The sequence below is a fragment of the Oryctolagus cuniculus genome, chromosome Y, assembly GCF_051225735.1.
Source record: "Oryctolagus cuniculus isolate XC-2025 breed Fujian yellow rabbit chromosome Y, ASM5122573v1, whole genome shotgun sequence".
NCBI classification, from domain to species: Eukaryota; Metazoa; Chordata; class Mammalia; order Lagomorpha; family Leporidae; genus Oryctolagus; species Oryctolagus cuniculus.
The window spans coordinates 18,354,458-18,367,727 of record NC_142889.1 but is presented as its reverse complement, the minus strand read 5'-3'; the positions used below and the strand labels follow the sequence as shown (position 1 = coordinate 18,367,727).

At 40.8% G+C, this 13,270-nt stretch overlaps 1 pseudogene; it reads right to left on the bottom strand.

The window, feature by feature from the left end:
• Positions 1 to 4,301: 4,301 nt before the first annotated feature.
• LOC149119317 (palmitoyltransferase ZDHHC2 pseudogene) lies at positions 4,302 to 5,407 on the bottom strand (annotated as a pseudogene).
• Positions 5,408 to 13,270: the final 7,863 nt, after the last annotated feature.

Below are 13,270 nucleotides of genomic sequence, written 5' to 3'. Positions count from 1 at the left end.
ACATGTAGATTTCATTTTTTTGAAAAATTTTTATTTTAATTTTTTTACTTTTCCAAATGCAATTTTAGGTATAATCACTTAGGTGCTTAAATGAATACATAAAAGACCCAGAGGGGATCTTACCAGTACTCTAACAAGGTGAAGTATACAAATCCCTCTTTTTCCCCTAGCTTCCAGCTTTGCAAGAGGGAACACCTAACAAAATTCAGTTCAGTATATCGCTATACTAGTTCTGTGCTTTGAAAAAATATCTGGTGACATCTGAGTCTGATACATCAAATGCTGCTATTTCCCTTAAGACTTCTAGCAGTAGTTATCATTTCTAGTGTGGCACTTCAGGATAATGAATAATGACCAAGGGATAAAAAACTTTAAGGTAAAAGCAAGAATATATCATGTCTTCCCAGATTTTTTGAAGCAGATTGTCAAATTCTTAAAAAAAAGTCTGAAAAAGATTGCTGCTATATTGTTCAAAGAATTACTTTCCTATAAAATAGACTTGGCCTATGTAGCTCATTCCATAAACACATTTAATATAAAACTCTTCATATTTTTAGCAAGGGTAAGTAATTTTAAAGATAAGTAATGGAGTTTTTATTCCATTGTCCTCTGGTATTTTAGTTTATCTTTATTGAATATTTTTCTAACAAACATTTTGAACAGTTTATTATCATTTTCTCTTTGATTACCTACCAGTTACTTAACTATGTGTTTTTTGTTTTGTTTTGTCTTGTTTTAAAGACAGAGCTACAGAGAGAAGTAGGGACACAGAGAGAGAGAGAGAGAGAGAGATCTGGTTCACCCCCCGCAATGGGCAGAGCTGCGCCGATCTGAAGCTAGGAACCAGGAGCTTCTTTCAGGTCTCCCACATGGGTGCAGGTGCCCAAGGACTTGGGCCATCATCTTCTGCTATCCCAAGCCATAGCAGAGAGCTGAATCATAAGAGGAGAGCTGGGACTAGAACAGGTGCCCATATGGGATGTCAGTGCTTCAAGCCAGGGCTTTAACCCACTGCACCACAGTGCAGGCCCCTCAACTTTTCTTTTCAACATCACAAATACAATAGCTTAGAGTTAGCCTTTCTGCTTTTGTTTTTGAAAGTAGATCCTGGAGATATTTAGAGTCCTAACTGGAGATCTAGCAATTAAATAATATAATTTAATGATACACCACTGTCTCCTGTTTTCTTTTTTAAATTTATTTGACAGGAAAAGTTATAGACAGTGAGAGAAAGAGAAAGAGAGAAAGGTCTTCCTTCTGTTGGTTCACTCCCCAAATGGCCGCTACAGCTGGTGCTGTGACTGAAAGAGCTGGACTGGAAGAAGAGCAACTGGGACTAGAACCAGTGCCCATATGGGATACCAGCACAGCAGGTGGAGGATTAACCAAGTGAGCCATGGCGCCAGCCCCAACTACATGGTTTTAAAAGGTAATCTGCTTTAAATTCTCAAAGTCAATACTAAAAAAAGTATAGAGCTTATCCCAATTGTTAACATTTACAAAAAGTATAGTTCATTCAAATAAAAAATAATACTTTTTTTGTAAATAATGCATACAAAGCACAAGAGCTTCTTAGTATATTTAGTGAAGCCAAACATTTTGACATCAACAAAAACATCTTTTCATCTTAAACTAAATTTTCAAACAGCATGCCATTTAGTTCATACTGAACTAAATTTCCAAAACAATATGATTTTTGTTCAATGATTTGCATAATTTAATCTTGATAGGTACTTCAGGAAACATATAGTTTTACTGTCATAGTTTTGATGAGAAGACATAATAAAAATAATATAGATACCACTGGAGGATTAACAGGACAAATAATAGAGATGATACAGAAGGGCAAATCCATTGAACCTGTCGCTCCCCGTCTTCGTGGAGGAACGACACAGGACCCTGCGCTGTTCTTTGGTCTGCTCGGCCCTCCCCGGGTTTGCTGCTGGTTCTTCCTGGGTTGGCTACCGTCCCTCCCACCTCCGTGGAAGGGCGGTTCCCCCTGCCACTTTCCCCACTTCTGCGGGGGAGCTGCACACCGCTGGCTGGCTCTCTCGGGGACTGCACAGGTGTTCCTTCAGATAGATGTTCTTCTTAGATGTTCCTGGTGCATGTTGTCTCTCTCCTCCTTTATAGTCCTCTTCCACCAATCCCAACTCAGCTGCCCACATGCCGAGTACGCTGCTCTCCTCCAATCAGGAGCAGGTCCTGCTGTTTATTGGTTGAACTGGAGGCAGCTGTGTAGAAGCTGTTTGCTCCTCTCCCAGTGCCATATTGTGGGAGAGCAGATGCATAGAATAAGTCTTAATTCCAGTAACTTAGTCTAGTCTGAGTTGCTCCCAGTTGCTCCCCACAGATCCCCCTTTCTTTTTATTTTTTGGCATTGATACGCGCCTGTCTTCGGTGACCCATGGCACACACTCTGCTCTGCTTGCTAGAGTTGCCCACAGGTGCTTACAAGCCATACTAATCAGGCAAACTGAATCTGGGTCCTCTCTTCGCCATGTTGTGAGGAGGTTTTTAGGCGCTGATGCGTGCCTGTGTTCGGTGCCCTGCAGTGCATGCTCTGCTCTGCTAGAACTGCCTGCAGGCGCTTACAAGCCCTACCAATCAGGCAAACCGAATCCAAGCCTTCTCATTGCCGTGTTGTGGGGAGACCTATTGGTGTTGATAACGTGCCTGTCTTCGGTGACCTGCAGCTACCCACAGGTACTTACCGCCTTACTAATCAGGCAGACCGAATCCAAGCTCTCTCATTGCCGTGTTATGGGGAGGCCTTTCTCTATTTCTCTATCTCCGGGCATTCCTATTTATCCTATTTTACTTCTATCTGCCAGCATTCCTATTTCTCTCATTTTACTTCTATACTTCTATTTCTTGCATCCCGGCGCCCGCCCCGCGGCTGCTTCCTGGCTCTGCACACTCCGCGGTCTCCACGCCCTTTGCACCTGCACCATGGCCTTCGCGCCAGCCCTGCGTTCTCTCTATTAGAGCCCCGCCTGCTCTCTCTGCAAGTGGCGGATTCCACGAGTCACACAGCCTAGCTCACGTTTCCGCCACCGGTATTCAGTCTAAGTTCCCCGGGCTAACCTGGCGAATTCAACCTGACTCACATCGCCGGCCGGCTCTCTCGGGGGGCTGCTCAGGTGTTCCTTCAGATAGATGTTCTTCTTAGATGTTCCTGGTGCATGTTGTCTCTCTCCTCCTTTATAGTCCTCTTCCACCAATCCCAACTCGGCTGCCCACACGCTGAGTACGCTGCTCTCCTCCAATCAGGAGCAGGTCCTGCTGTTTATTGGTTGAACTGGAGGCAGCTGTGTAGAAGCTGTTTGCTCCTCTCCCAGCGCCATAATGTGGGAGAGCAGATGCATAGAATAAGTCTTAATTCGAGTAACTTAGTCTAGTCCGAGTTGCTCCCAGTTGCTCCCCACAGAACCAAAAGGAATTCTTAACAGAAGTTTAATACTTTTACTAAGTTCAATAGGAGAAATGACCAAAAAAGATGTTTGTAAAAACCTAAGCCCACAAAAGTGTATCAGAATTCAATCTTAGTAATATTTCAGATTTTCCTCCAATTACAAAAATCAGGAAAGATTAAAGGTGTTTCTGATTTAGAATTATTTTCCAAGAGCACTGGATTCATTCTCAGAAATGTGTTCTAGCCATTTGCTTGCTCAGAAAGCTCCAGCTTCAATGTTCATACTTATTTTCTAATGGGGAGCAAAGTCTAGAAGTAATTAAAGTCTGATAAAAATGGATGGTGATCTTCAAGTACAGGCCATTTGGACTTTGTAGTGAAGTCATAGTTATGACAGGTCACTATGTCTGAGGTTCATTTCCTATCAGAAGGAAAAGTAAAAGAAGTCTGGTTTATTTCCCCTACCTTCTTAACAGTAACTAATAGATTTTACAAATCAAGCACCTTATAATGTGACATGAAATCCTTTAAATCTGAAACAATATCTTAACAGTCTCAATTTTTGAAATAAAAATCAAATAATCAATGAAGTTTTTAAGTAATAAACTGTGCTACCCACATTATTTAGGTGAAAACTGGCTCATGAATTTAGGCTGAGTTTTCAATAGAAGATATTTCTTCTTTGATTCATATACAATAAAACATTTTAATATTTAATAAGAATCTGTTTCTGTATATTGGATCCAAAGTGTGTTATGTTTTAAGTAACAACTTGCAGACAATTAACTCATATTCTGGATATCCAAACGGTGCCTTCATATGGGAGCCTTTCATCCACATACAGCATCGATATTTTAATAAAGCATGAATTTACTTTGCTTGAGGATTAAGTCTCATTCTCCATGGTTAATACAGGATTGCTCATAGGAGCTTTGCCTCTTCCAGGGCTTATGTTGCTTTCTGTCCAAGACTGAGAGTCAGTGAGAAGGTGGCTCTGGAATTCTCTCTATGGATTTGCAGGAACTGATGGTTTTCAGGATTTTTAGCTGTTGAATTCAGCCCTGCAGGAGTAGATGGTTGTTCAGGATCCTGGTTAACAAGGCAAGTTGGGAAGGAGCAGCCATCAGAAAGATGTGAAAAAATGGGTAAAAACCAGTACTTCTTCTCATCACCAAAAACTTGTCTCATTATTTTTACTGAGACCTAAGCTGAATCCATTCTTATTGGTTCCACATCGAGATACTGGACTCCTGAATGCCTCTAATGTAGATTTATTTTTGCTGACTAGCCAACAATGATAGCCAAATAGAGAAGATAAGCTGACAGAAAACTAGCTGCAGCAAAGAATAGAAACATCATATGGAACTTGGCTTGAGTATCTGGTAGACCACTTGTCCAAAATTTGACAACATACTGTAAGTCTGTAGCAGTGATAAAAAGGCAGTACAGCAGATAATAAGCCACGAAAAGGAGGAAGAATTTATAATCTGAAATTCCCACACAATTGTTCACCCATGGGCAATGATGATCCATCTTCAAAATACATTTATCACAGACGGAACAGTGATGGCAGTGACCTGGTTTTATAAGTTGGCATCTGTCACAGTAGCGGATGGCTCCAATCATGTCCTGGTATAAATGGGAAGACCCTGGCTGCTCGCCTAAGAGCCTCCTGATGGGGTTGTCCTCTTGGCTCCCTCTCCAACAATTCTTTCTCTGCATAAGAGAGATGGAATTCTTTGGAAGGATCCATTGGTAATATATAGTTTTGCAGTACGACCTGACAAACATCGCAAAAAGTAGATGATAAGCCAACAAGCACACAACTTGTTCGCCAGTGTTTTCCATGGAAACTAGGCAGAGCTGGATGGTGGAGGCATAGTAGGACCAGCCCTGGAGGAGGCTGATGAACACCACTGGGATCCAGTACAGCACCCACCACAACACATGCCGGTACCATCGCCTGACGCTGCGTGGGCCTGAGGGCGCCATCTTCCAGTGACATCCACTTGCCCAGCTCTGGCCTTGGGGTGGGATGGCCATGCCCGGCGCTCCCCAGCAGGACAGGACTGGGGGTGGGGGCTGGTTGTGCTGTGGCCACTGCCGCCACCATTGTGGACGCCCGGCTCCTCAGCCCAGCGGAGGCTGCAGCCACAGGAGGAGAAGGCAGAGGAGGAAGCTCTACATGTAAATTTAAAAATGTATTTTCTGTCGATTTTTTTTGCTGAACACATGAACGCATAAACTGTTTATAGAAAGCCAAATCCAAGAGAGAATAAAATATTCAGTCTTAAAATGGGGAGAAAATAAAAGATGAAAAATGACTATGATGTATGAATTAAATAAGTCACAGAGAAACTGCTGACATTTTTAAATTGTAGGCCCAAGTGGAAAGGATTTAAAAGGAGAAACAAGAAACAGAAACAATGTTGAAGCAGAAAATCATTGAAAATTTTCCAAAACTTTCAAAACTCAACAATCATCAACTCATAGATCCATTAAAAGCTGCAAACCATTTTCAAGGTAAACCATACTTAGCCGTAGTTTCACTTTTTGAAACTAAAGACAAGCAGAAGACAACAAAATATATAATCTCCAAAGGATCTAAAGTGAGAGAATAGCTGACTTATCTGTGTCTGGCTTCACTGTATTAGTTGAGGAATCTGAATTTTGTACTGCTGTCAGTATATGTGTATAATCAGTATTCATTAACACCTATAGACATCATATGTGAAAGTGTATTTATATATATGCAATTTCAAATAAAAATTGACTCAAGCAAATATTGAAGCAAACATTCTGACTGGAAAAAATAGTCTCAGAAGAACAATGGTGAAGAAATTAATGAATTTTGACTTGAAACTCTTCTATTATCATTGTGTGTATTCCATAGTTTTTGTATTCTATAGTTTCTATCCCTTATAATAAAGAAAAGGTAAGGAACAAGAGATGTTAAAATGAGGTAAAAATGCTGAGTGTAACTGAGCAAGCCTGAGAATCTAAAAGCATTGTCCTGATGTCTTGACTAATCAGTAAAAGTGATAACTAGACAGAAACCTTAGAATTTTCTCCTTATCTCATCTCTGTGTGAGATTACCACAGTAAATTACAGGATTATGCTTTGCCCATAGTAAAAATGATCTCAAAAATTAAAAAGTGGTTTTTGTTCCAGAGAACAAAATTAGGCAGACTATTCATATCAATCATCTCCAGGGGAGGAGGAGTGGGAGCAGGCCTGGGTGGAGGAAGAGGCTCCTACAGAGTAGGGAGGGGTTGCATTTCACACACAAGCAGTTATGCAAACACACACCCACCATGCCTAGAAAAAGAGAAAGGGACACTGAAGAGGAGAGCAGGGGACCTGCTGGAGGACTCCCTAAAGTTCCAAAGAGGTAGAAGACCTCAAAGTGGAAAAGGCCGCAGCCACCATACAGGGGAGTGGCCTGTCCCCACAGAAGTAGAGAACAGCACCTGCTCCAACACAGGCCCCCGGTATGCCTCAGGCTCCAGGCTCCAGCTTGAGATGCCTCAGGAGGAAGAGAAGGAAGAAGAAGGCTTCCAAGGAAAAGACTGAGCCCCCCAGTGTCAGAGATCATAAGAGACTGTAGCCACCAATATTTCAAGAGGGGCCCCCTCCACATTCCTGCCACTGACTCAGTGTTACTGGGGACTTTGGCCATAGCCTGCAAACTGGGAACCTGCTCTCCTCCTCCACTCATTTTCCTCACAAGTCCAGCCCCTGAAGATTGATCTGGGCTAGGTAGTCCATCTGGCCCTTCCTTGCAGGTCCCCACACACTTAAGATCAGTCAGGGCCATGTTTAAGCTCTGGATGAGATTACACCTCAGTGTGCCTTCTTAATTAGAGCTGTTTCCCAGGGCTTCTCCTGGGGCACTGGCCAGCTCCTTCCACCTCATGTTATCCCTCTCCCCTTCCCCCAGGCATTCTGGAGCACTGGGTTTCTCTTCCTTTGATATATTGAAGCTGTGGGTTTATTTTTCTTGCCTAATGGTTCTGCCAAAAACTTCCATGACTATATTGAATAGCAATGGTGAAAGTGGGCAGGCATCTTTATCTAGTTGCAGATTTCAGTGCAAATGCTTCCAACTTTCATCCATTGAATATGATACTGGTTGTGTGTTTGTTATATATTGCCTTGATTGTGCTGAGTAATGCTCCTTACATACCCAATTTGCTTAATATTTATATCATGAAAGGATGTTGTATTTATCAAATGCTTTCTCTGCATCTTTTGAGATAATAATATGGCTTTTATGCTTCAATTTGTTGATATGATGTGTCACATTTACTGATTTGCCTATGTTGCACCATCCTTACATACCAGGGATAACTCCTATATGGTCCTGGTGAATCATCTTTCTGACGTGTTGTAGGATTCAATTAGCTAGTATTTTGTTGAGAGTTTTTGTGTCTATGTTCATAAGGGAATGTTCATAAGGGACATTGGTCTGTAGTTCTCTTTCTATATTTTTTCAGGTTATTGAATTAAAGTGATGCTGGCCTCATAGAAGGAGTTTGGGAAGAATTCACTCCTTTCAATTATTTTAAATAATTGGAGAATAATTAGAATTTGTCCTTTGTTAAAGGACTGGTGGGCCAGTGCCACAGCTCACTAGGCTAATCCTCTGTCTGTGGCACCAGCACCCCGGGCTCTAGTCCTGCTTGAAGCACTGGTCCTGTCCCAGTTGCTCCTCTTCCAGTCCAGCTCTCTGCTTTGGCCCGGGAGTGCAGTGGAGGATGGCTCATGTCCTTGGGCACTGAACCCATGTGAGAGACCAGGATCAGCACAGTGCACCAGCCACAATGTGCCAGCCATAGGGGCCACTTGGGGGGTGAACCAATGGAAAAAGGAAGACCTTTCTCTCTGTCTCTATCTCTCACTGTCTAACTCTGCCTGTCAAAAAAATAAATAAATAAAAATTAAAAAAAAAATGACTGGTAGAGTTCAGCAGTGAAGCCATCCAGTCCTGGGCTTTTCTTTGCTGTGAGGATCTTTATCACTGATTCCATTGCTATCTTGATTATTGGTCTGTTTAGGTTTTTGTCTTCATGACTACAATATGGTAGACTGTGTGTGTCTTGAAATACATCCATTTCTTCTAGATTTTCCAGTTTATTGGATAAATGGATTTAACAATTATGAATATGTGGTTTTGAGTTCAATTTCTCAATTAAATAAAAGATCATTTAGCTTGTTGTCCTTCTTTCCTTCTCTTCAGTTCAAATATCTGGGTTCCCTGTAGGTTTCACTGTCAACTATGTCAGTGAGACCACATGTCTCAGCTGCCTTTGTTCAGTACCATTTTACACCAATCTGGTGTCAAGCACTACTTAAAATTTTCTGAATTTATCATTTTTAACAAAAGTTTACTTAATAATTCCATTAATGGAAGTCAAGTCGGATTAGGACAACCTTCACATTGCATTTCCAGATTCTGCCATAGAATCTTATTGTGGTATATGAGGCTTTTTTTCTGTTAATAGGGGTCTCACTTTAACAAATGGTTCAGTCTGCAAGACACTTAGAACAATCCTCCCTCTTTATTGGATGTTTTCTGAATGCAACATACTTACTATCTCACTTACAAGGGCAGCATGCAGAGCACAAGCTCATAAAATGAAATGTTCCTCTAAAGAAGTAGCTAGACAGAACAAATGCCTTCTTGTTTTGAATAGTGATGGTTAGGGAAGGAATTACCTGTTTATCCTGATGTCCCTTGGTCTACCAGCTCATTGCCTCATGTGACAAGCCTGAGGTTGAGTTGGGCTAGTGGGAAACTTAACATTTTTGGCTATGTACACATGAATTATGTGTATATGGCTTAATAGCTGTTAAGCTATTGATTTTCTTCTTTTTTTAACTATTTTTGAACCACTACTTGTCAATATCATCCAACGTAATTACTGGTATTTAACCACTGTTGATGTATATAAGTTTCCCAGGAGACCTTCTGATTCCTATCTTTTCCCCTTTACAACACTGACTTGGGACACAAAATCCTGACACTGCTACATTAGTGCTCAGTTTCTCCCATGGGTATATGGTCATCCCTCAAACTTTCCTAGATCATTTTCAGGGTAACCACAGCTTGTCTGAGATAGGAAGTTCCAATGCTCTCCCAGTCACCTAAATAATTGTAGTTCATCTTCTGACTTCCCACAAAACACCTTGCAGCAGGTTTTAAAATTACCAAGAACTTCCTTAAGATTTCAAGACAAACAGGAACATAACACAGTCAGACACCTGCACATCCACCTTTTAAACCAACATAAAGATGTTTTGGAAGCTTGCATCAAGTTAGAAGACACCTCCATCTTATATTGTAATGATTCCTTCACACTACACCAAGGAAACACAGCAGGCTTTGGAAACCTGAATAATTGCACCATAGTCATTATATCCCTCCACAGACCCATATCAAGGGGAAATTTGATCCCACCCTACAGGGAGAGAAACAACTATATACATACTCAGCATCTATTGGGCACCACTAAGGGCACAGCCAACATCACTTTCTGCAGCAGCCAGGAGAAATCGGGTCCACCCACCTCAAAGTGAATGTCCCCAACTCAGAAGGAAATGAAGAGAGAAGGTCCCAACTCCAAGTCAATAGTGACTTATCTAAAAATCAGTGACCTCTAATTGCAGTGGAATGTGGAGGGGTGTTGGACAACAGTGACATCATAGAACCAGCTCTGTCACAATGGTGCACTTTATGTACAGGAGGGCCAGCCTCCTCAACCCACTGAATAGTAAAAATCTCAAGAGGTGGGGGTCTTGAGGCCTCCCTAAGGCACAGGTGAAAAGATCTGGGACAGGTATTTCATGTGACCAGGTATGCACTGCTCTCTGTCTATACAAGGCCCTGCTATACAAGGCCCCATGTTCTTGCAGGTCTCTACTTTCTACCCATCCTCTTACTCCAATGCACTTACATTTTACAACTTTTAAGGCCTTTTTTTGAATTAACATAGTTACTCACCTGAAGGAGAGAATATGGTATAGGGACAAAATCAGATAAATGTATTATTTTGTATTTTTTCTATGTCAAAATCCTATGGCTTTTGTTTCTATGTCAAATTTCTGTAAGTATTTTACATCCATTGTATTTCCAAATGTTTTAATTATTTGAGAGAGAGAGAATGAATTTCTCACTCCAAATTCCCACAACAGTTAGGATTAAGCCAGAACAAAGCCAGGAGCCAAGAACTGCATCCCCGTTTCCCAGGGAGGTGGTAGGAACCTAAACATACATGCTACACCTTCTGCTTCCTAGGGACATTAGAGGGAAGCTGGGTCAGAAGGCCACAATCACTGGGACTTACACCAGGCCCTCTGATATGGGATTTTGGTCTCTGATGTGGAGGCTTAAACAGCTACTTCAAAACAACCACTCTTGAGACATATTTTGAAACCCCTTATAGATCAATGAAATTTTCCGGGACAATGATGATTTGGGAAATATAGAAAAATGATGCAAAACATGATGAAAATTGTTACTTTATGTTATATGAAAAATTGGAAACTATTCCTTTCAGAGTGCAGTGGGGAACTGCTTTGGGAACTCTGCATCCCACATCAGAGTGCGTGGCTTTGAGTCATGGTTCTGCATCTCACTCCAGTTTTCTGCTAATGCACAACATGGGAAGCAGCAGATGACTCTGGCACTCATGTCCCTGCCAACTCAGAGACCCAGATCAATTCCCTGACTCTTGGCTCTGTCCTGGCCCATCATTGGCAGTGAGCCAGTGAATGCAAGATTCCGCTTCTCAAATGAAAAATGAATATGTGAATAAAATCTCTATGGAAACTGCCATTTTAAAGAGTTATTTATTTAGAAGTCAGTTATAGAGAGAGAAGGAGAGAGAGGAAGACACAGAGAGAAGGATCTTCCATGTGCTGGTCACTACCCAGGTGGCCACAGCAGCCAGTGCTGTGCAAGGCCAAAACCAGGAGTCAGGAGCTTCTTTCCATTCTCATGTGGGTAGCAGGGACCAAGTCACTTAGGCCATATCCTGATGATTTTCCCAGGCCACTAGCAGGGAGGTGGATCAGAGATGGAACAGCTGACTCACTAACTGGCACCCATGTTGGATGCTGGCACTGTAGGAAGTGGCCCCTGGAAAGTATCCATTTAATATCAAGAGAACACATGGTTGTATTGTGATGAAGGTAGTAGGTAATATGACAAGTAGAAAGTTATGTAACAGTGAAAATGAGACAAAATTACATTAATTTTAGATAGTATGCGGATAAACTTGAAATTCTAAAAGAACTATATATAAACAAATAGCACAAAAAGATAATTTTGCTGGTTGAATATAAATATTTTTCAAACACTACTCTTCATAAGTAGAAACAATAATGAGAAACTATGATGGAAAGAAAGATATAAATGCTTAGAATAAAACAAAGCAGCAGCAGAAAATCTATGGGAGCAAAGGTAAAATATTAATGCCAGGCAAAATAAAAAACGGAAATGGAAAAGTTTGAAGGGAGAGAGGAACAGAGGAACAGAACCACTGTATGTGTGTGTGTATGTGTGTGTGTGTGGTGCATAGAAGGATGCTGACAGTAAGGAACTGGTTTGTGTGACTGTAAGGCTGCAAGGTGAAAATCTGCCACAGCTTCTGCCAGGTGGGAAATCATTGAAAGCAAAGGGTACAGAGCTGGTCTGAAGGAGTTGGCTAGTAACGCTGGAATTGCTTCTGATGATTTTAAAGAAAAATGGAGATGATTAGGACACTGAGGGACATTTAATGAATTAATCTTTTCTGCTTTTTGCATGCTCAATCACTAATGAGAAGAGGGTGATTGTCATATGTGATGTGTATTTTCTATAAGGTGATTTTAAAGTTCATGGGTAAAATAAGCATGAAGAATTTCTAAAAATAAAACACAATGAAAGGTGACAGTTCTTTCTAGATTTAGACAATAATTTGAAGACACAGACATTTAAACAGAAAGTTACTACTGAATGATCAGATAGAAAAGTCAAGGAAGAATATAGACAACAAATCAAAGTAAATAAATATAAATGTATCTTAATGGGAGCAGGTCTAATTTTACCCACAAGAAAATAAACACACATGAAAGAAAACTGAGATTGTCATTTTAGCTAGTGTTTATATTTCTTGTTGGATATTATAATTAATAATAATAATTTACTTGTTGAATGTTATAATTAATTAGTGGCAAATTATGTCTTTGAATATACACTGGATTAAAATTATGTCTGCAAGAATTGATGAAGGGAGCAGGGTGGGAGGAGTTTGGGGGAGGATGAGAGAGGGTTGGGGGAGCAGAGGAGTAAGGGGAAGTGTGGTTGTCTTCGTGGAACTGTACCTATGGAATGCGTAAGATCTGCTCCCATTATATTAATAAAACTTAAAACAAACAGAATTTATATTCACATTATAAACATATTGATATATGTTTCATGAAAATAAAAGCAGTACCTTCTTACTATAGAATATTTGGATGATAGAAACAATAGAAGGATGAAAAAAGGAGAAAAAAGTAAACTGGGATACCAAATACCACAGCATGACAGATTAGAAATGATACAGGAATCAGAAACTCTTAGATATTGTGGAGAAGAATATAAATTATTGAGGTCCACCATGAAGGCCCTCTCTGACACAACTGTCTCCCCAAGAAATGTAGTTTGTATCTGTCTAACCCAAGTGTACTGCAGTTTCTGAGATCCATATCAAAGTGATTACCTGCAATGTCCTAATTTTATTAGGGCACCATTCAATAAATACAGAACATCCAAGCTGCTGCATTACTCATGTGGCCACGAGGCCTATGCTGGGATTTAAGATGGCAGT